Below are 17690 nucleotides of genomic sequence, written 5' to 3' on the forward strand. Positions count from 1 at the left end.
ACCCATAACCTCTGGATTAAAAGTCCAACGCGCTATCCATTGCACCACTAGGGCTATATATAAATATTTATCAACATAAATCAGTGAAAGCGGATGATGAATGTCGAACAAAAGATTTTACATAACCCTAGATGGGACTCAAACCCATAACCTCTGGATTAGAAGTCCAACGCGCTATCCATTGCGCCATTAGGGCTATATATAAATATTTATCAACATAAATCAGTGAAAGAAGATGATGAATGTCGAACAAAAGATTTTACATAACCCTAGATGGGACTCAAACCCATAACCTCTGGATTAGAAGTCCAACGCGCTATCCATTGCGCCATTAGGGCTATATATAAATATTTATCAGTATAAATCAGTGAAAGCGGATCATTGATATCGAACAAAAAATTTTACATAACCCTAGATGGGACTCAAACCCATAACCTCTGGATTAAAAGTCCAACGCGCTATCCATTGCGCCACTAGGGCTATATATAAATATTTATCAACATAAATCAGTGAAAGCGGATGATGAATGTCGAACAAAAGATTTTATATAACCCTAGATGGGACTCGAACCCATAACCTCTGGATTAAAAGTCCAACGCGCTATCCATTGCGCCACTAGGGCTATATATAAATATTTATCAACATAAATCAGTGAAAGCGGATGATGAATATCGAACAAAAGATTTTACATAACCCTAGATGGGACTCGAACCCATAACCTCTGGATTAGAAGCGCTATCCAGGGCTATATATAAATATTTATCAACATAAATCAGTGAAAGCGGATCATTGATATCGAACAAAAGATTTTACATAACCCTAGATGGGACTCAAACCCATAACCTCTGGATTAAAAGTCCAACGCGCTATCCATTGCGCCACTAGGGCTATATATAAATATTTATCAACATAAATCAGTGAAAGCGGATCATTGATATCGAACAAAAGATTTTACATAACCCTAGATGGGACTCAAACCCATAACCTCTGGATTAAAAGTCCAACGCGCTATCCATTGCGCCACTAGGGCTATATATAAATATTTATCAACATAAATCAGTGAAAGCGGATCATTGATATCGAACAAAAGATTTTACATAACCCTAGATGGGACTCAAACCCATAACCTCTGGATTAAAAGTCTAACGCGCTATCCATTGCACCACTAGGGCTATATATAAATATTTATCAACATAAATCAGTGAAAGCGGATGATGAATGTCGAACAAAAGATTTTACATAACCCTAGATAGGACTCGAACCCATAACCTCTGGATTAGAAGTCCAACGCGCTATCCATTGCGCCACTAGGGCTATATATAAATATTTATCAACATAAATCAGTGAAAGCGGATCATTGATATCGAACAAAAGATTTTACATAACCCTAGATGGGACTCAAACCCATAACCTCTGGATTAAAAGTCCAACGCGCTATCCATTGCACCACTAGGGCTATATATAAATATTTATCAACATAAATCAGTGAAAGCGGATGATGAATGTCGAACAAAAGATTTTACATAACCCTAGATGGGACTCGAACCCATAACCTCTGGATTAGAAGTCCAACGCGCTATCTATTGACCCACTAGGGCTATATATAAATATTTATCAACATAAATCAGTGAAAGCGGATGATGAATGTCGAACAAAAGATTTTATATAACCCTAGATGGGACTCAAACCCATAACCTCTGGATTAGAAGTCCAACGCGCTATCCATTGCGCCATTAGGGCTATATATAAATATTTATCAGTATAAATCAGTGAAAGCGGATCATTGATATCGAACAAAAGATTTTACATAACCCTAGATGGGACTCAAACCCATAACCTCTGGATTAAAAGTCCAACGCGCTATCCATTGCGCCACTAGGGCTATATATAAATATTTATCAACATAAATCAGTGAAAGCGGATGATGAATGTCGAACAAAAGATTTTACATAACCCTAGATGGGACTCGAACCTAACCTCTGGATTAGAAGTCCAACGCGCTATCCATTGCGCCACTAGGGCTATATATAAATATTTATCAACATAAATCAGTGAAAGCGGATCATTGATATCGAACAAAAGATTTTACATAACCCTAGATGGGACTCAAACCCATAACCTCTGGATTAAAAGTCCAACGCGCTATCCATTGCACCACTAGGGCTATATATAAATATTTAGCAACATAAAACAGTGAAAGAAGATGATGAATGTCGAACAAAAGATTTTACATAACCCTAGATGGGACTCGAACCCATAACCTCTGGATTAGAAGTCCAACGCGCTATCCATTGCGCCACTAGGGCTATATATAAATATTTATCAACATAAATCAGTGAAAGCGGATCATTGATATCGAACAAAAGATTTTACATAACCCTAGATGGGACTCAAACCCATAACCTCTGGATTAAAAGTCCAACGCGCTATCCATTGCGCCACTAGGGCTATATATAAATATTTATCAACATAAATCAGTGAAAGCGGATCATTGATATCGAACAAAAGATTTTACATAACCCTAGATGGGACTCAAACCCATAACCTCTGGATTAAAAGTCCAACGCGCTATCCATTGCGCCACTAGGGCTATATATAAATATTTATCAACATAAATCAGTGAAAGCGGATCATTGATATCGAACAAAAGATTTTACATAACCCTAGATGGGACTCAAACCCATAACCTCTGGATTAAAAGTCTAACGCGCTATCCATTGCACCACTAGGGCTATATATAAATATTTATCAACATAAATCAGTGAAAGCGGATGATGAATGTCGAACAAAAGATTTTACATAACCCTAGATAGGACTCGAACCCATAACCTCTGGATTAGAAGTCCAACGCGCTATCCATTGCGCCACTAGGGCTATATATAAATATTTATCAACATAAATCAGTGAAAGCGGATCATTGATATCGAACAAAAGATTTTACATAACCCTAGATGGGACTCAAACCCATAACCTCTGGATTAAAAGTCCAACGCGCTATCCATTGCACCACTAGGGCTATATATAAATATTTATCAACATAAATCAGTGAAAGCGGATGATGAATGTCGAACAAAAGATTTTACATAACCCTAGATGGGACTCGAACCCATAACCTCTGGATTAGAAGTCCAACGCGCTATCTATTGACCCACTAGGGCTATATATAAATATTTATCAACATAAATCAGTGAAAGCGGATGATGAATGTCGAACAAAAGATTTTATATAACCCTAGATGGGACTCAAACCCATAACCTCTGGATTAGAAGTCCAACGCGCTATCCATTGCGCCATTAGGGCTATATATAAATATTTATCAGTATAAATCAGTGAAAGCGGATCATTGATATCGAACAAAAGATTTTACATAACCCTAGATGGGACTCAAACCCATAACCTCTGGATTAAAAGTCCAACGCGCTATCCATTGCGCCACTAGGGCTATATATAAATATTTATCAACATAAATCAGTGAAAGCGGATGATGAATGTCGAACAAAAGATTTTACATAACCCTAGATGGGACTCGAACCTAACCTCTGGATTAGAAGTCCAACGCGCTATCCATTGCGCCACTAGGGCTATATATAAATATTTATCAACATAAATCAGTGAAAGCGGATCATTGATATCGAACAAAAGATTTTACATAACCCTAGATGGGACTCAAACCCATAACCTCTGGATTAAAAGTCCAACGCGCTATCCATTGCACCACTAGGGCTATATATAAATATTTATCAACATAAATCAGTGAAAGCGGATGATGAATGTCGAACAAAAGATTTTACATAACCCTAGATGGGACTCGAACCCATAACCTCTGGATTAGAAGTCCAACGCGCTATCCATTGACCCACTAGGGCTATATATAAATATTTATCAACATAAATCAGTGAAAGAGGATGATGAATGTCGAACAAAAGATTTTACATAACCCTAGATGGGACTCAAACCCATAACCTCTGGATTAGAAGTCCAACGCGCTATCCATTGCGCCATTAGGGCTATATATAAATATTTATCAGTATAAATCAGTGAAAGCGGATCATTGATATCGAACAAAAAATTTTACATAACCCTAGATGGGACTCAAACCCATAACCTCTGGATTAGAAGTCCAACGCGCTATCCATTGACCCACTAGGGCTATATATAAATATTTATCAACATAAATCAGTGAAAGAGGATGATGAATGTCGAACAAAAGATTTTACATAACCCTAGATGGGACTCAAACCCATAACCTCTGGATTAGAAGTCCAACGCGCTATCCATTGCGCCATTAGGGCTATATATAAATATTTATCAGTATAAATCAGTGAAAGCGGATCATTGATATCGAACAAAAAATTTTACATAACTCTAGATGGGACTCAAACCCATAACCTCTGGATTAAAAGTCCAACGCGCTATCCATTGCGCCACTAGGGCTATATATAAATATTTATCAACATAAATCAGTGAAAGCGGATGATGAATGTCGAACAAAAGATTTTACATAACCCTAGATGGGACTCGAACCCATAACCTCTGGATTAGAAGTCCAACGCGCTATCCATTGCGCCACTAGGGCTATATATAAATATTTATCAACATAAATCAGTGAAAGCGGATGATGAATATCGAACAAAAGATTTTACATAACCCTAGATGGGACTCGAACCCATAACCTCTGGATTAGAAGTCCAACGCGCTATCCATTGCGCCACTAGGGCTATATATAAATATTTATCAACATAAATCAGTGAAAGCGGATGATGAATGTCGAACAAAAGATTTTACATAACCCTAGATGGGACTCGAACCCATAACCTCTGGATTAGAAGTCCAACGCGCTATCCATTGCGCCACTAGGGCTATATATAAATATTTATCAACATAAATCAGTGAAAGCGGATCATTGATATCGAACAAAAGATTTTACATAACTAGATGGGACTCAAACCCATAACCTCTGGATTAAAAGTCCAACGCGCTATCCATTGCGCCACTAGGGCTATATATAAATATTTATCAACATAAATCAGTGAAAGCGGATGATGAATGTCGAACAAAAGATTTTACATAACCCTAGATGGGACTCGAACCCATAACCTCTGGATTAGAAGTCCAACGCGCTATCCATTGCGCCATTAGGGCTATATATAAATATTTATCAACATAAATCAGTGAAAGCGGATCATTGATATCGAACAAAAGATTTTACATAACCCTAGATGGGACTCAAACCCATAACCTCTGGATTAAAAGTCCAACGCGCTATCCATTGCACCACTAGGGCTATATATAAATATTTATCAACATAAATCAGTGAAAGCGGATGATGAATGTCGAACAAAAGATTTTACATAACCCTAGATGGGACTCGAACCCATAACCTCTGGATTAGAAGTCCAACGCGCTATCCATTGACCCACTAGGGCTATATATAAATATTTATCAACATAAATCAGTGAAAGCGGATGATGAATGTCGAACAAAAGATTTTACATAACCCTAGATGGGACTCAAACCCATAACCTCTGGATTAGAAGTCCAACGCGCTATCCATTGCGCCACTAGGGCTATATATAAATATTTATCAACATAAATCAGTGAAAGCGGATGATGAATGTCGAACAAAAGATTTTACATAACCCTAGATGGGACTCGAACCCATAACCTCTGGATTAGAAGTCCAACGCGCTATCCATTGCGCCATTAGGGCTATATATAAATATTTATCAACATAAATCAGTGAAAGCGGATCATTGATATCGAACAAAAGATTTTACATAACCCTAGATGGGACTCAAACCCATAACCTCTGGATTAAAAGTCCAACGCGCTATCCATTGCACCACTAGGGCTATATATAAATATTTATCAACATAAATCAGTGAAAGCGGATGATGAATGTCGAACAAAAGATTTTACATAACCCTAGATGGGACTCGAACCCATAACCTCTGGATTAGAAGTCCAACGCGCTATCCATTGACCCACTAGGGCTATATATAAATATTTATCAACATAAATCAGTGAAAGCGGATGATGAATGTCGAACAAAAGATTTTACATAACCCTAGATGGGACTCAAACCCATAACCTCTGGATTAGAAGTCCAACGCGCTATCCTTGCGCCATTAGGGCTATATATAAATATTTATCAGTATAAATCAGTGAAAGCGGATCATTGATATCGAACAAAAAATTTTACATAACCCTAAATGGGACTCAAACCCATAACCTCTGGATTAAAAGTCCAACGCGCTATCCATTGCGCCACTAGGGCTATATATAAATATTTATCAACATAAATCAGTGAAAGCGGATGATGAATGTCGAACAAAAGATTTTACATAACCCTAGATGGGACTCGAACCCATAACCTTTGGATTAGAAGTCCAACGCGCTATCCATTGCGCCACTAGGGCTATATATAAATATTTATCAACATAAATCAGTGAAAGCGGATGATGAATATCGAACAAAAGATTTTACATAACCCTAGATGGGACTCGAACCCATAACCTCTGGATTAGAAGCGCTATCCAGGGCTATATATAAATATTTATCAACATAAATCAGTGAAAGCGGATCATTGATATCGAACAAAAGATTTTACATAACCCTAAATGGGACTCAAACCCATAACCTCTGGATTAAAAGTCCAACGCGCTATCCATTGCGCCATTAGGGCTATATATAAATATTTATCAGTATAAATCAGTGAAAGCGGATCATTGATATCGAACAAAAAATTTTACATAACCCTAGATGGGACTCAAACCCATAACCTCTGGATTAAAAGTCCAACGCGCTATCCATTGCGCCACTAGGGCTATATATAAATATTTATCAACATAAATCAGTGAAAGCGGATGATGAATGTCGAACAAAAGATTTTACATAACCCTAGATGGGACTCGAACCCATAACCTCTGGATTAGAAGTCCAACGCGCTATTCATTGCGCCACTAGGGCTATATATAAATATTTATCAACATAAATCAGTGAAAGCGGATGATGAATATCGAACAAAAGATTTTACATAACCCTAGATGGGACTCGAACCCATAACCTCTGGATTAGAAGTCCAACGCGCTATCCATTGCGCCACTAGGGCTATATATAAATATTTATCAACACAAATCAGTGAAAGCGGATGATGAATGTCGAACAAAAGATTTTACATAACCCTAGATGGGACTCGAACCCATAACCTCTGGATTAGAAGTCCAACGCGCTATCCATTGCGCCACTAGGGCTATATATAAATATTTATCAACATAAAATCAGTGAAAGCGGATCATTGATATCGAACAAAAGATTTTACATAACCCTAGATGGGACTCAAACCCATAACCTCTGGATTAAAAGTCCAACGCGCTATCCATTGCGCCACTAGGGCTATATATAAATATTTATCAACATAAATCAGTGAAAGCGGATGATGAATGTCGAACAAAAGATTTTACATAACCCTAGATGGGACTCGAACCCATAACCTCTGGATTAGAAGTCCAACGCGCTATCCATTGCGCCACTAGGGCTATATATAAATATTTATCAACATAAATCAGTGAAAGCGGATCATTGATATCGAACAAAAGATTTTACATAACCCTAGATGGGACTCAAACCCATAACCTCTGGATTAAAAGTCCAACGCGCTATCCATTGCACCACTAGGGCTATATATAAATATTTATCAACATAAATCAGTGAAAGCGGATGATGAATGTCGAACAAAAGATTTTACATAACCCTAGATGGGACTCAAACCCATAACCTCTGGATTAGAAGTCCAACGCGCTATCCATTGCGCCATTAGGGCTATATATAAATATTTATCAACATAAATCAGTGAAAGAAGATGATGAATGTCGAACAAAAGATTTTACATAACCCTAGATGGGACTCAAACCCATAACCTCTGGATTAGAAGTCCAACGCGCTATCCATTGCGCCATTAGGGCTATATATAAATATTTATCAGTATAAATCAGTGAAAGCGGATCATTGATATCGAACAAAAAATTTTACATAACCCTAGATGGGACTCAAACCCATAACCTCTGGATTAAAAGTCCAACGCGCTATCCATTGCGCCACTAGGGCTATATATAAATATTTATCAACATAAATCAGTGAAAGCGGATGATGAATGTCGAACAAAAGATTTTACATAACCCTAGATGGGACTCAAACCCATAACCTCTGGATTAGAAGTCCAACGCGCTATCCATTGCGCCACTAGGGCTATATATAAATATTTATCAACATAAATCAGTGAAAGCGGATGATGAATATCGAACAAAAGATTTTACATAACCCTAGATGGGACTCGAACCCATAACCTCTGGATTAGAAGCGCTATCCAGGGCTATATATAAATATTTATCAACATAAATCAGTGAAAGCGGATCATTGATATCGAACAAAAGATTTTACATAACCCTAGATGGGACTCAAACCCATAACCTCTGGATTAAAAGTCCAACGCGCTATCCATTGCGCCACTAGGGCTATATATTGTGAAGCTTTCGTCTCCAGACGTCACGCAGACTTGTAAACGCATGTGTGTGCGTGGAGACAAACCTGTTGTCCCACACATGAATGACATCTTTTTCAGTTTCAGTTGCCTTTTGTTTTTCTCATTACCAAAGAACCTCAACATCAAACTATGTTCCTCCTCTTCCTTTGTGTATTAATGGTGCTGCTGGCACCAACGATATTGAACTGGGGTGAAAGCGTGGGCACTACGCTGGATTAAGCGGATAGTGGGAGTGTTGATGCTCTCGTTATTCGTGAAGTTCCTCCTCCAACGGCCTTGTTATTTGTTCAGCCTGCTCGGTCTCCCTTGTCGGCTAATATCTCTTCAGTTGGACGCCGTTAACCTTCCAGCCAGCGTGTGGGTAATTCTTAGCGGAGTGATGCTTGTGGCGGTTTGGGTTATGATCCGGTCAAATTGGCTCCAAGGCCGGGAACCAAACGCCATAAGCCATTCAAGTCAACTCGAATTTGCAACTGCCCTAGTCGCAGCACTACAGAGCAAAGATTCCCAAGTAACCTCGCAAGACGAAGGTCTCCGAAGTCTCTTGTCGACGATGGTCGATCTTCTTCGCGAGTTAAATCAGTCAATTCAGGAATTGAAGATCAAGCGTTCAGAGCAAGGGGTAGTGTGTATGGTAGTTCAAGATTTGAACGAGTCGCTGGCAGAGGAATGTGCAGAGATAAAAAAGTTAGTAAAAAAATCAGCAAGCACCGCACACTACCCACACACTTGCAAACCGGACAACCTTGAAGTACAACCAGACAGTTGTGATGGAGAAACCTCCAATGACTCTGACGAAGAAAGCACCAGCATGCCAACAGTGAACATTGCCACTCGTCCGCAACCGAAGCGCAAAGGCAAGAACAAAGCCAAGAAGTCCGTTTCAAAGCAGTCAAACAAAGCACAGGACGGCGAGTCCAACTCCTCGTCCTCAACCTCGATAGTCCAGCAGCAGGCAACCTCAGACTCTAAGACAGAAGAGTTTCAGCTCGATAACACAACGCATCAAGTCTCAGCAGAGTTCCTACAAAAGTTCGTGGGGGAAGATTTTCTGGAGATGGCGAAAAAGATAGCCCAACAGGCTCAAGAAATCCGAAACCTTCAACGAAAGCCAGCTCTGTTGACGGAGGAAGAAAAAGAAGTGGCTAGGAAGTCGTTGGCCCAACTCGATATCAAGTGGAAAACGGAAAAAGACTTCACGATTCGGCCGACAGACTCGGAGGACATTGGTATCCTGACGGAAGAGCAGCTAAGTTTCACCAGGCGCACAATTGTTGACATTATCCGCCAACGCCGCAATGCCAACTACGTCGCACGCATGAAGGAACGCGGGTTCGAATGTCATGTGTGTCCAACGTGCCACCAAGTTGTTGGAGCAAACCACGTGTGCGTCGGAACGAATTGGGTTGCAAAGAGAGGGCAAGGAGGGAAGTTTAACCAAACCATAGTTTCTCAAGAAGGCCGGGGGGGGCTCAGAATCCAACATCGAGCGTTTGTGGACCCGGACCAAATCCAAAAGTCATTCCAAAACTTGAAAGAGTTGACGCATTTGGTACAACAGCACGAGAAATTTGTTCAGTCGAACCCTCCAGAACCCCCAACCACCAACTCACGACTTCCAGACACAGACCACGTCATGGAAAACCAACAAGTGGAACAACAGCCAGAACAACCCTCAGAATCCTCGGCTACCGTGAACTTGGTGCAGGCAGCTAATCATTTTTTAGGCCGGCAGGGCTGACGGACACGCAGCCCAGCAGGTGGAATCTCAGCAGTTTTTTTTTCTGGAGCAGATTCTTCGTGTCCCCATTCATGTATGTATACGCTTTTTTCTGTGATCGATTGTTGTTGTTGTGTGCTTATGTATTGAAAGTCTCTGGCGCCAATCATGCTGCGTCAGACGGCAAAGGTCTCATCCAAAAGTTGCGCCTCATTGAATTCTCATGTCTAGGGGAGGACTTTGTAGGGGTTCTGGATACTGGAGCCCAGATCAATGTGATTCACCCACACCTCGCCAGCCAAATGAAGTTCAAGCTTGTGGACAGCCCCATAGACACCTTTGCCGGAGTACAAGGAAAGAAGACAAGAATTAAAAAGTGGATTTCTGTTCCGATTGTGTTGACGAATGGTCACAATGACGAAGTGGTATTTGCAGTGTCTGACGCTATCCCAAAGGCGATCATCCTTGGTCTACCATTTCTTCAGAATGTGGAAGCTGTCGTCGACGTCAAGAGTGGAATTTTGACTACACCCAAAGGTCCCGTTTCCATCCTGTCGGGTCTTGCATTCGGTCCATCAGTCAATGTGGTCACCGAGGGAACTCCATTGGATGGAGAGGAGGAGAAAACTCTGCAAAAGTTGAAAATGGAGGGAATTGAGGAAGAAGAGCAAGAAGCGGTACGAGAGTTGCTTCGGCGGTATTCTGGCCTTTGGAGGGGGGAGAGGCGCGGGTTGGTGAAAGCATTGTCACATGTCATCCGCTTAAACACCAACCGCCCAATCGTATCACGACCAAGACCAGAATCCGTGGAACAACGTGAAATCATTAGTAAAGAAATTGATGGCATGTTGGAGCAAGGAGTCATTCGGCACTCTAATTCTCCGTACAGCAGTGAGATTGTCATGGTGAAGAAGAAGCCTAGTGGTTGGAGGATGTGCATTGATTTCCGCTTGGTGAACAACCACACTATCAAGGACAAGCATCCCATCCCCAGAATTGCAAGTCTAATCCGAGCAGTAAAGGGGTGCGGGTATTTCGCAGCGTTGGATTTACGCGCGGGATATTGGCAAATTCCTATGGAGGAATCTTCCATTAAGTATACTGCGTTTCGTTGTTTCAAGGGTTTATACGAGTTCCTCGTCATGCCGTTCGGCTTGTCAAATGCGCCTGCCACATTCCAAAGGGCTATGGAAGCACTCCTCGGCGATTTGTGCTACAAAGGGGTTCTTGTCTACTTAGACGACATTCTAGTCCACGCCACGTCGTTTGTAGAAGCACAGAAGCTCCTTGAAGTAGTACTGGCGAGATTGCAAGCAGCGGGTTTCACGTTGAATCTGGCGAAATGCGTCTTCTTCCCCCGCTCGTTGGTCTATTTGGGGTACGTCATTGAGAATGGTGTCATCAAACCGAATCCAGCTAAAGTGGATGCGCTGAGGAAGGTCACCACCCCGCGGAACGTCACTGAGTTGCGCGCAGTGCTCGGCATGCTAGGCTACTTCCAAGGTTTCATCCCTGGTTTTGCCAAAGATGTAATTCCCCTGACCGACCAACTCAAGAGTGCCAAAAGCAAGACAGCACCGATCCGTTGGTCCGTCGAGTGTCAACAAGCTTTCCAACGTGTGGTTTCAAAGCTGTGCGACGCCGTCCTACAGATCCCAGTAGATGGCGACCAGTTTCTGATGGAGTGCGATGCGTCCGACCGGGCGGTTGGGGCAATTTTGTATGTACAACGGGATAATAGCTGGATGCCGATTGAGTTCTACTCGCTAAAGCTCAAAGGTCCGGAGCAGAGGTGGCCGACTCGGGAGAAGGAGGCTTGGGCAATCATCAGTGGCCTTAAGAAGTTTGACTGCTTTTTGCGAGGTCGTCATTTCACCGTGCACACTGACCACCAAAGTTTGAAATGGTTGATGGAAGCAAGTTCAGGGAAGTTGGCGCGCTGGGCGTCCTTGTTGTCTGAGTACTCAATGGATGTGTTCTGGAAAAGAGGGCAAGATTTGCAGCACGTCGATTTCTTTTCGCGCTGTTTGTATGAAGATGATGGGGTTGAAGACCGGATGGTATTGTGCACAAGTGCTGTCCCGTCGATTCTCTTTTCTCCGGAGCTTGTTCGACCAGAGGAGATTCTTGATGCGCAGCGAAAGGAAACTCCTCCTGTGGGGAAAGGCTATTTTTCTCGAGATGGGATTATCTACCACCGGAACGCCATGTGGGTCCCTCCCGCTTACCGAAGCAAGGTAATCGCAGCTTGCCACGCAGTGTCCCCCTTCGTCCATGGGGGTGCCAAGAAGACGGCTCGCATTATCAAGAGGATGTTCAGTTGGCCATACCTAGAGGCTGAGGTGGGCGACTACATCAGAGGGTGTTTAGTGTGTCAAAGAACGCGTCCCGGACTAGAACGTCTCCAAGGTTTGTTCAAGGCTCACCCGTATCCCGGTCCTTTCGACTTGGTCTACTTAGACGTGTGGACAACCAAGTTTTGCGGTACAATGGTTCATGTGCTCAATATGATTGATCAATCGACGAAGTGGGCCGAATCCGTAGTGCTTAAGGACATGTCGGCCAATGCAACTGCCAGTGCGTTCCTGACACAGTGGGTTACACGCTTTGGAGTACCAGAACGGATTGTCACTGATAATGGCACTAACTTCATGGGGGAGGTTTTCAAGAAGCTATGCGCGGACTTGGGGGTGAACAAGCTACGAACTACGGTGTACCATCCGGAAGGAAATGCCGTGGTGGAGCGTTTTCATCAAGTGTTGTCTCGAGGGCTGGTTCACTTCGGGCAGTTCGGTTATCCACTTGCATTGGAAGAAGTTCTGCAACTCATTCTTCTAGGGTATCGGAACATTCCACACTCGGCTACCAACGAGAGCCCCGCCTACCTGGTGTATGGAATGGATTTGCGCCCCCCTTTGGCGAATGATTGGCGCTGCCGAAAGGGGATGGCTGAACAGGATCGTCTGAAGTTCTTGAATGCACTAAGGCTAGATGTGCAGTTTCAAGCCCTCCGTCGTTCGGTGCTCCGCTTGGCCAAGGTGAATGAAGGTCGCGAAGGAGACAAGCTAGAGGAAGGCCAACTAGTGCTGTGTTCCCTTACTCCGGCCGAAGTTGCAAAGCTGGGTCAGCGAAACGAACACGGGGCTAAAGTGCTTCCAAAGTGGTCAGTGCCCTGCCGTGTTCTCCAAGCAACCAAGAATGGAAAATCAGCAGTAGTTCGTAACCTCCTAACTCGCCAAACTAGGGAAAATCCACATCCAGCATGTCCGTCGGATCGTTCCCCCCAAAGATGAGGAGCAGCGGAAGGTCTGGGAGCATGTGATAGAAGAAGAAGCATCAATGCTGAATTTCGCCGAGCGACGAAAACGTCTTCGTGAGTTCTGGGACGATGTGGAAGACTCAAAACGCCAGCGCTTGCAGTCTTAGGGGAGGTTTGTGAAGCTTTCGTCTCCAGACGTCACGCAGACTTGTAAACGCATGTGTGTGCGTGGAGACAAACCTGTTGTCCCACACATGAATGACATCTTTTTCAGTTTCAGTTGCCTTTTGTTTTTCTCATTACCAAAGAACCTCAACATCAAACTATGTTCCTCCTCTTCCTTTGTGTATTAATGGTGCTGCTGGCACCAACGATATTGAACTGGGTGAAAGCGTGGGCACTACGCTGGATTAAGCGGATAGTGGGAGTGTTGATGCTCTCGTTATTCGTGAAGTTCCTCCTCCAACGGCCTTGTTATTTGTTCAGCCTGCTCGGTCTCCCTTGCCCTACTCGGCTAATATCTCTTCAGTTGGACGCCGTTAACCTTCCAGCCAGCGTGTGGGTAATTCTTAGCGGAGTGATGCTTGTGGCGGTTTGGGTTATGATCCGGTCATATATAAATATTTATCAACATAAATCAGTGAAAGCGGATAGATGGGACTCAAACCCATAACCTCTGGATTAAAAGTCCAACGCGCTATCCATTGCACCACTAGGGCTATATATAAATATTTATCAACATAAATCAGTGAAAGCGGATGATGAATGTCGAACAAAAGATTTTACATAACCCTAGATGGGACTCGAACCCATAACCTCTGGATTAGAAGTCCAACGCGCTATCCATTGCGCCACTAGGGCTATATATAAATATTTATCAACATAAATCAGTGAAAGCGGATCATTGATATCGAACAAAAGATTTTACATAACCCTAGATGGGACTCAAACCCATAACCTCTGGATTAAAAGTCCAACGCGCTATCCATTGCACCACTAGGGCTATATATAAATATTTATCAACATAAATCAGTGAAAGCGGATGATGAATGTCGAACAAAAGATTTTACATAACCCTAGATGGGACTCGAACCCATAACCTCTGAATTAGAAGTCCAACGCGCTATCTATTGACCCACTAGGGCTATATATAAATATTTATCAACATAAATCAGTGAAAGCGGATGATGAATGTCGAACAAAAGATTTTACATAACCCTAGATGGGACTCAAACCCATAACCTCTGGATTAGAAGTCCAACGCGCTATCCATTGCGCCATTAGGGCTATATATAAATATTTATCAACATAAATCAGTGAAAGAAGATGATGAATGTCGAACAAAAGATTTTACATAACCCTAGATGGGACTCAAACCCATAACCTCTGGATTAGAAGTCCAACGCGCTATCCATTGCGCCATTAGGGCTATATATAAATATTTATCAGTATAAATCAGTGAAAGCGGATCATTGATATCGAACAAAAAATTTTACATAACCCTAGATGGGACCTCAAACCCATAACCTCTGGATTAAAAGTCCAACGCGCTATCCATTGCGCCACTAGGGCTATATATAAATATTTATCAACATAAATCAGTGAAAGCGGATGATGAATGTCGAACAAAAGATTTTACATAACCCTAGATGGGACTCAAACCCATAACCTCTGGATTAGAAGCGCTATCCAGGGCTATATATAAATATTTATCAACATAAATCAGTGAAAGCGGATGATGAATATCGAACAAAAGATTTTACATAACCCTAGATGGGACTCGAACCCATAACCTCTGGATTAAAAGTCCAACGCGCTATCCATTGCGCCACTAGGGCTATATATAAATATTTATCAACATAAATCAGTGAAAGCGGATCATTGATATCGAACAAAAGATTTTACATAACCCTAGATGGGACTCAAACCCATAACCTCTGGATTAAAAGTCCAACGCGCTATCCATTGCGCCACTAGGGCTATATATAAATATTTATCAACATAAATCAGTGAAAGCGGATCATTGATATCGAACAAAAGATTTTACATAACCCTAGATGGGACTCAAACCCATATCCTCTGGATTAAAAGTCCAACGCGCTATCCATTGCACCACTAGGGCTATATATAAATATTTATCAACATAAATCAGTGAAAGCGGATGATGAATGTCGAACAAAAGATTTTACATAACCCTAGATGGGACTCGAACCCATAACCTCTGGATTAGAAGTCCAACGCGCTATCCATTGCGCCACTAGGGCTATATATAAATATTTATCAACATAAATCAGTGAAAGCGGATCATTGATATCGAACAAAAAGATTTTACATAACCCTAGATGGGACTCAAACCCATAACCTCTGTAATCTGATATTCGACATTTTTGCAAGCCTCATGGCCTACATATGCGTTTGCCTTCATCATAACAGCCAAAAAAAGGCAGGTGCTGGGATTCGAACTCGCCCCCTTTCGGTCCTACGATCCACGTTCCTACCCCTGCGACAACAGTCAGTTTCTTTCTATCAATTTGGCTGGTAATCCGCTCGAGTTCCAAAAGTATCTTGTCCTGTTGTTTTGCCTTTTTCTGTCCCATTTTGGGTAGCCCTGTTTTGTTTGTATTTTCTGTCAACCTTCTGGCACAGACTTAACCCCCCCCTGTCTTCAACCTCCATTCCGTCGAACCAACCTTCCTCCCAACCTTCGGAAATGAACCCTCTCTGCGCCGCCATCATGGTTTTCCTCGCCGGCACACGCCTCGTCTGCCTGGCATCGTCTTTTTCAGGATGGATCCGCAACGCTCGCACCCTCATTTATTGGGGATCTTACTTAGTCCTTTTCGTATTGTTTTACCTTTCATTCACTTGTCCCTCATGTCTCCTCTCTTTCTTTCTTTCAGTGGTTTCCCCCCCTCTCAAGCGCGTTTAGGAGCCGTTTTCCCCCTTGGTTCCGTTAGTCTTGAGGCTCCATTCGGGAGTCCTTCCCCGTTTCCTCCCTCATTCCTGTCCCTGTCGCTGTCAGTTGGCGCTGTCTTGTTGGTTTGTTGCGGCCTACAATTCATTGGTGGACGTTGTGGGCACCGGCCTAGCAACAAAAGTTCGTCTTCAACGTCAGGGACCCCAGCCAACCCAACAGATCCTATTCTCCTCTGTTCCCCATCTTCATTTATTTCAGCTTTGCGGGACCTCTCCAACAACTCAAAGCCCGATTCTCACACTGAACTCAACTCCTCCATCGCCCGGCTTCAAGAATCCATCGACCAATTGCTTGTTGCCTTTGCTCTTCTTGATGGTTGAAGTGCTATCGGATCTGCAAGTCCGAGGAAAATACAAGGCCGGATCAAGTGAATACAAGAACTGATGCTGGGACGCCAGCTCAGTTGGTAAAAACAACTGAACAACAGCAAATGGCCAGTGGATCGAAACCCCTGAAAGACATAAGAGTAACAGCAATCACAGCAGTCAAACTAGTCACCTTAGCAGCCAACAATCAGGAGTGGACCCTTCGCTGCAACTAGGATAAGACAGCCGAGGTGCCTGTGAGGTAGAAAGTGTGCAGTTTCCTGTGTGAACGACCAGACCTGTGGAAACCGACAAAAGACCTGTGGAAAAACAAAAAACGGAAGGAACGCAAGAAAACGCAATGCATGGAAAAAGAACGGACAATGACAGAACAGACAGTCAGCGCTGCGAACCACACAATTGGTGCCGTGACCGTGGAGAACAGCGCAGGGAACAATGGAAAATACACGGAAAAAACGTGGAGAAAATGGAGAAAAAGAGGACTTGCAGATCCTAGGAGGGAGAAGCTGAAGTGCTATCGGATCTGCAAGTCCGAGGAAAATACAAGGCCGGATCAAGTGAATACAAGAACTGATGCTGGGACGCCAGCTCAGTTGGTAAAAACAACTGAACAACAGCAAATGGCCAGTGGATCGAAACCCCTGAAAGACATAAGAGTAACAGCAATCACAGCAGTCAAACTAGTCACCTTAGCAGCCAACAATCAGGAGTGGACCCTTCGCTGCAACTAGGATAAGACAGCCGAGGTGCCTGTGAGGTAGAAAGTGTGCAGTTTCCTGTGTGAACGACCAGACCTGTGGAAACCGACAAAAGACCTGTGGAAAAACAAAAACGGAAGGAACGCAAGAAAACGCAATGCATGGAAA

General features: G+C 42.7%; 36 non-coding genes across 36 annotated transcripts; all 36 read right to left on the bottom strand.

The window, feature by feature from the left end:
• Positions 1–123: 123 nt before the first annotated feature.
• On the bottom strand, positions 124–196 carry Trnar-ucu (transfer RNA arginine (anticodon UCU)). Its single transcript has one exon. It is a non-coding gene; the product is annotated as a tRNA-Arg (tRNA).
• A 69-nt stretch (positions 197–265) lies between these two features.
• On the bottom strand, positions 266–338 carry Trnar-ucu (transfer RNA arginine (anticodon UCU)). Its single transcript has one exon. It is a non-coding gene; the product is annotated as a tRNA-Arg (tRNA).
• A 69-nt stretch (positions 339–407) lies between these two features.
• Trnak-uuu (transfer RNA lysine (anticodon UUU)) lies at positions 408–480 on the bottom strand. The gene has a single exon. It is a non-coding gene; the product is annotated as a tRNA-Lys (tRNA).
• A 69-nt stretch (positions 481–549) lies between these two features.
• On the bottom strand, positions 550–622 carry Trnak-uuu (transfer RNA lysine (anticodon UUU)). Its single transcript has one exon. It is a non-coding gene; the product is annotated as a tRNA-Lys (tRNA).
• A 193-nt stretch (positions 623–815) lies between these two features.
• Positions 816–888, bottom strand: Trnak-uuu (transfer RNA lysine (anticodon UUU)). Its single transcript has one exon. It is a non-coding gene; the product is annotated as a tRNA-Lys (tRNA).
• Positions 889–957: 69 nt separating this feature from the next.
• On the bottom strand, positions 958–1030 carry Trnak-uuu (transfer RNA lysine (anticodon UUU)). The gene has a single exon. It is a non-coding gene; the product is annotated as a tRNA-Lys (tRNA).
• Positions 1031–1241: 211 nt separating this feature from the next.
• Trnar-ucu (transfer RNA arginine (anticodon UCU)) lies at positions 1242–1314 on the bottom strand. The gene has a single exon. It is a non-coding gene; the product is annotated as a tRNA-Arg (tRNA).
• Positions 1315–1667: 353 nt separating this feature from the next.
• Trnar-ucu (transfer RNA arginine (anticodon UCU)) lies at positions 1668–1740 on the bottom strand. The gene has a single exon. It is a non-coding gene; the product is annotated as a tRNA-Arg (tRNA).
• A 69-nt stretch (positions 1741–1809) lies between these two features.
• Positions 1810–1882, bottom strand: Trnak-uuu (transfer RNA lysine (anticodon UUU)). Its single transcript has one exon. It is a non-coding gene; the product is annotated as a tRNA-Lys (tRNA).
• Positions 1883–2233: 351 nt separating this feature from the next.
• On the bottom strand, positions 2234–2306 carry Trnar-ucu (transfer RNA arginine (anticodon UCU)). The gene has a single exon. It is a non-coding gene; the product is annotated as a tRNA-Arg (tRNA).
• A 69-nt stretch (positions 2307–2375) lies between these two features.
• On the bottom strand, positions 2376–2448 carry Trnak-uuu (transfer RNA lysine (anticodon UUU)). Its single transcript has one exon. It is a non-coding gene; the product is annotated as a tRNA-Lys (tRNA).
• Positions 2449–2517: 69 nt separating this feature from the next.
• On the bottom strand, positions 2518–2590 carry Trnak-uuu (transfer RNA lysine (anticodon UUU)). The gene has a single exon. It is a non-coding gene; the product is annotated as a tRNA-Lys (tRNA).
• Positions 2591–2801: 211 nt separating this feature from the next.
• Trnar-ucu (transfer RNA arginine (anticodon UCU)) lies at positions 2802–2874 on the bottom strand. The gene has a single exon. It is a non-coding gene; the product is annotated as a tRNA-Arg (tRNA).
• Positions 2875–3227: 353 nt separating this feature from the next.
• Positions 3228–3300, bottom strand: Trnar-ucu (transfer RNA arginine (anticodon UCU)). Its single transcript has one exon. It is a non-coding gene; the product is annotated as a tRNA-Arg (tRNA).
• Positions 3301–3369: 69 nt separating this feature from the next.
• Positions 3370–3442, bottom strand: Trnak-uuu (transfer RNA lysine (anticodon UUU)). Its single transcript has one exon. It is a non-coding gene; the product is annotated as a tRNA-Lys (tRNA).
• Positions 3443–3935: 493 nt separating this feature from the next.
• Trnar-ucu (transfer RNA arginine (anticodon UCU)) lies at positions 3936–4008 on the bottom strand. Its single transcript has one exon. It is a non-coding gene; the product is annotated as a tRNA-Arg (tRNA).
• Positions 4009–4219: 211 nt separating this feature from the next.
• On the bottom strand, positions 4220–4292 carry Trnar-ucu (transfer RNA arginine (anticodon UCU)). Its single transcript has one exon. It is a non-coding gene; the product is annotated as a tRNA-Arg (tRNA).
• Positions 4293–4503: 211 nt separating this feature from the next.
• Trnar-ucu (transfer RNA arginine (anticodon UCU)) lies at positions 4504–4576 on the bottom strand. Its single transcript has one exon. It is a non-coding gene; the product is annotated as a tRNA-Arg (tRNA).
• Positions 4577–4645: 69 nt separating this feature from the next.
• Trnar-ucu (transfer RNA arginine (anticodon UCU)) lies at positions 4646–4718 on the bottom strand. The gene has a single exon. It is a non-coding gene; the product is annotated as a tRNA-Arg (tRNA).
• Positions 4719–4787: 69 nt separating this feature from the next.
• Trnar-ucu (transfer RNA arginine (anticodon UCU)) lies at positions 4788–4860 on the bottom strand. The gene has a single exon. It is a non-coding gene; the product is annotated as a tRNA-Arg (tRNA).
• A 209-nt stretch (positions 4861–5069) lies between these two features.
• Positions 5070–5142, bottom strand: Trnar-ucu (transfer RNA arginine (anticodon UCU)). The gene has a single exon. It is a non-coding gene; the product is annotated as a tRNA-Arg (tRNA).
• Positions 5143–5495: 353 nt separating this feature from the next.
• Positions 5496–5568, bottom strand: Trnar-ucu (transfer RNA arginine (anticodon UCU)). The gene has a single exon. It is a non-coding gene; the product is annotated as a tRNA-Arg (tRNA).
• Positions 5569–5637: 69 nt separating this feature from the next.
• On the bottom strand, positions 5638–5710 carry Trnar-ucu (transfer RNA arginine (anticodon UCU)). The gene has a single exon. It is a non-coding gene; the product is annotated as a tRNA-Arg (tRNA).
• A 636-nt stretch (positions 5711–6346) lies between these two features.
• Positions 6347–6419, bottom strand: Trnar-ucu (transfer RNA arginine (anticodon UCU)). Its single transcript has one exon. It is a non-coding gene; the product is annotated as a tRNA-Arg (tRNA).
• Positions 6420–6754: 335 nt separating this feature from the next.
• Positions 6755–6827, bottom strand: Trnak-uuu (transfer RNA lysine (anticodon UUU)). Its single transcript has one exon. It is a non-coding gene; the product is annotated as a tRNA-Lys (tRNA).
• Positions 6828–6896: 69 nt separating this feature from the next.
• Positions 6897–6969, bottom strand: Trnar-ucu (transfer RNA arginine (anticodon UCU)). Its single transcript has one exon. It is a non-coding gene; the product is annotated as a tRNA-Arg (tRNA).
• Positions 6970–7038: 69 nt separating this feature from the next.
• Trnar-ucu (transfer RNA arginine (anticodon UCU)) lies at positions 7039–7111 on the bottom strand. The gene has a single exon. It is a non-coding gene; the product is annotated as a tRNA-Arg (tRNA).
• Positions 7112–7180: 69 nt separating this feature from the next.
• Trnar-ucu (transfer RNA arginine (anticodon UCU)) lies at positions 7181–7253 on the bottom strand. The gene has a single exon. It is a non-coding gene; the product is annotated as a tRNA-Arg (tRNA).
• Positions 7254–7323: 70 nt separating this feature from the next.
• On the bottom strand, positions 7324–7396 carry Trnak-uuu (transfer RNA lysine (anticodon UUU)). Its single transcript has one exon. It is a non-coding gene; the product is annotated as a tRNA-Lys (tRNA).
• Positions 7397–7465: 69 nt separating this feature from the next.
• Trnar-ucu (transfer RNA arginine (anticodon UCU)) lies at positions 7466–7538 on the bottom strand. The gene has a single exon. It is a non-coding gene; the product is annotated as a tRNA-Arg (tRNA).
• Positions 7539–7749: 211 nt separating this feature from the next.
• Positions 7750–7822, bottom strand: Trnar-ucu (transfer RNA arginine (anticodon UCU)). The gene has a single exon. It is a non-coding gene; the product is annotated as a tRNA-Arg (tRNA).
• Positions 7823–7891: 69 nt separating this feature from the next.
• Trnar-ucu (transfer RNA arginine (anticodon UCU)) lies at positions 7892–7964 on the bottom strand. Its single transcript has one exon. It is a non-coding gene; the product is annotated as a tRNA-Arg (tRNA).
• A 211-nt stretch (positions 7965–8175) lies between these two features.
• Trnar-ucu (transfer RNA arginine (anticodon UCU)) lies at positions 8176–8248 on the bottom strand. Its single transcript has one exon. It is a non-coding gene; the product is annotated as a tRNA-Arg (tRNA).
• Positions 8249–14309: 6061 nt separating this feature from the next.
• Positions 14310–14382, bottom strand: Trnar-ucu (transfer RNA arginine (anticodon UCU)). Its single transcript has one exon. It is a non-coding gene; the product is annotated as a tRNA-Arg (tRNA).
• A 904-nt stretch (positions 14383–15286) lies between these two features.
• Positions 15287–15359, bottom strand: Trnak-uuu (transfer RNA lysine (anticodon UUU)). Its single transcript has one exon. It is a non-coding gene; the product is annotated as a tRNA-Lys (tRNA).
• A 353-nt stretch (positions 15360–15712) lies between these two features.
• Trnar-ucu (transfer RNA arginine (anticodon UCU)) lies at positions 15713–15785 on the bottom strand. Its single transcript has one exon. It is a non-coding gene; the product is annotated as a tRNA-Arg (tRNA).
• Positions 15786–17690: the final 1905 nt, after the last annotated feature.

Source organism: Condylostylus longicornis, unplaced genomic scaffold (genome assembly GCF_029603195.1).
Source record: "Condylostylus longicornis isolate FDR11 unplaced genomic scaffold, ASM2960319v2 ptg000733l, whole genome shotgun sequence".
Classification (NCBI taxonomy): domain Eukaryota; kingdom Metazoa; phylum Arthropoda; class Insecta; order Diptera; family Dolichopodidae; genus Condylostylus; species Condylostylus longicornis.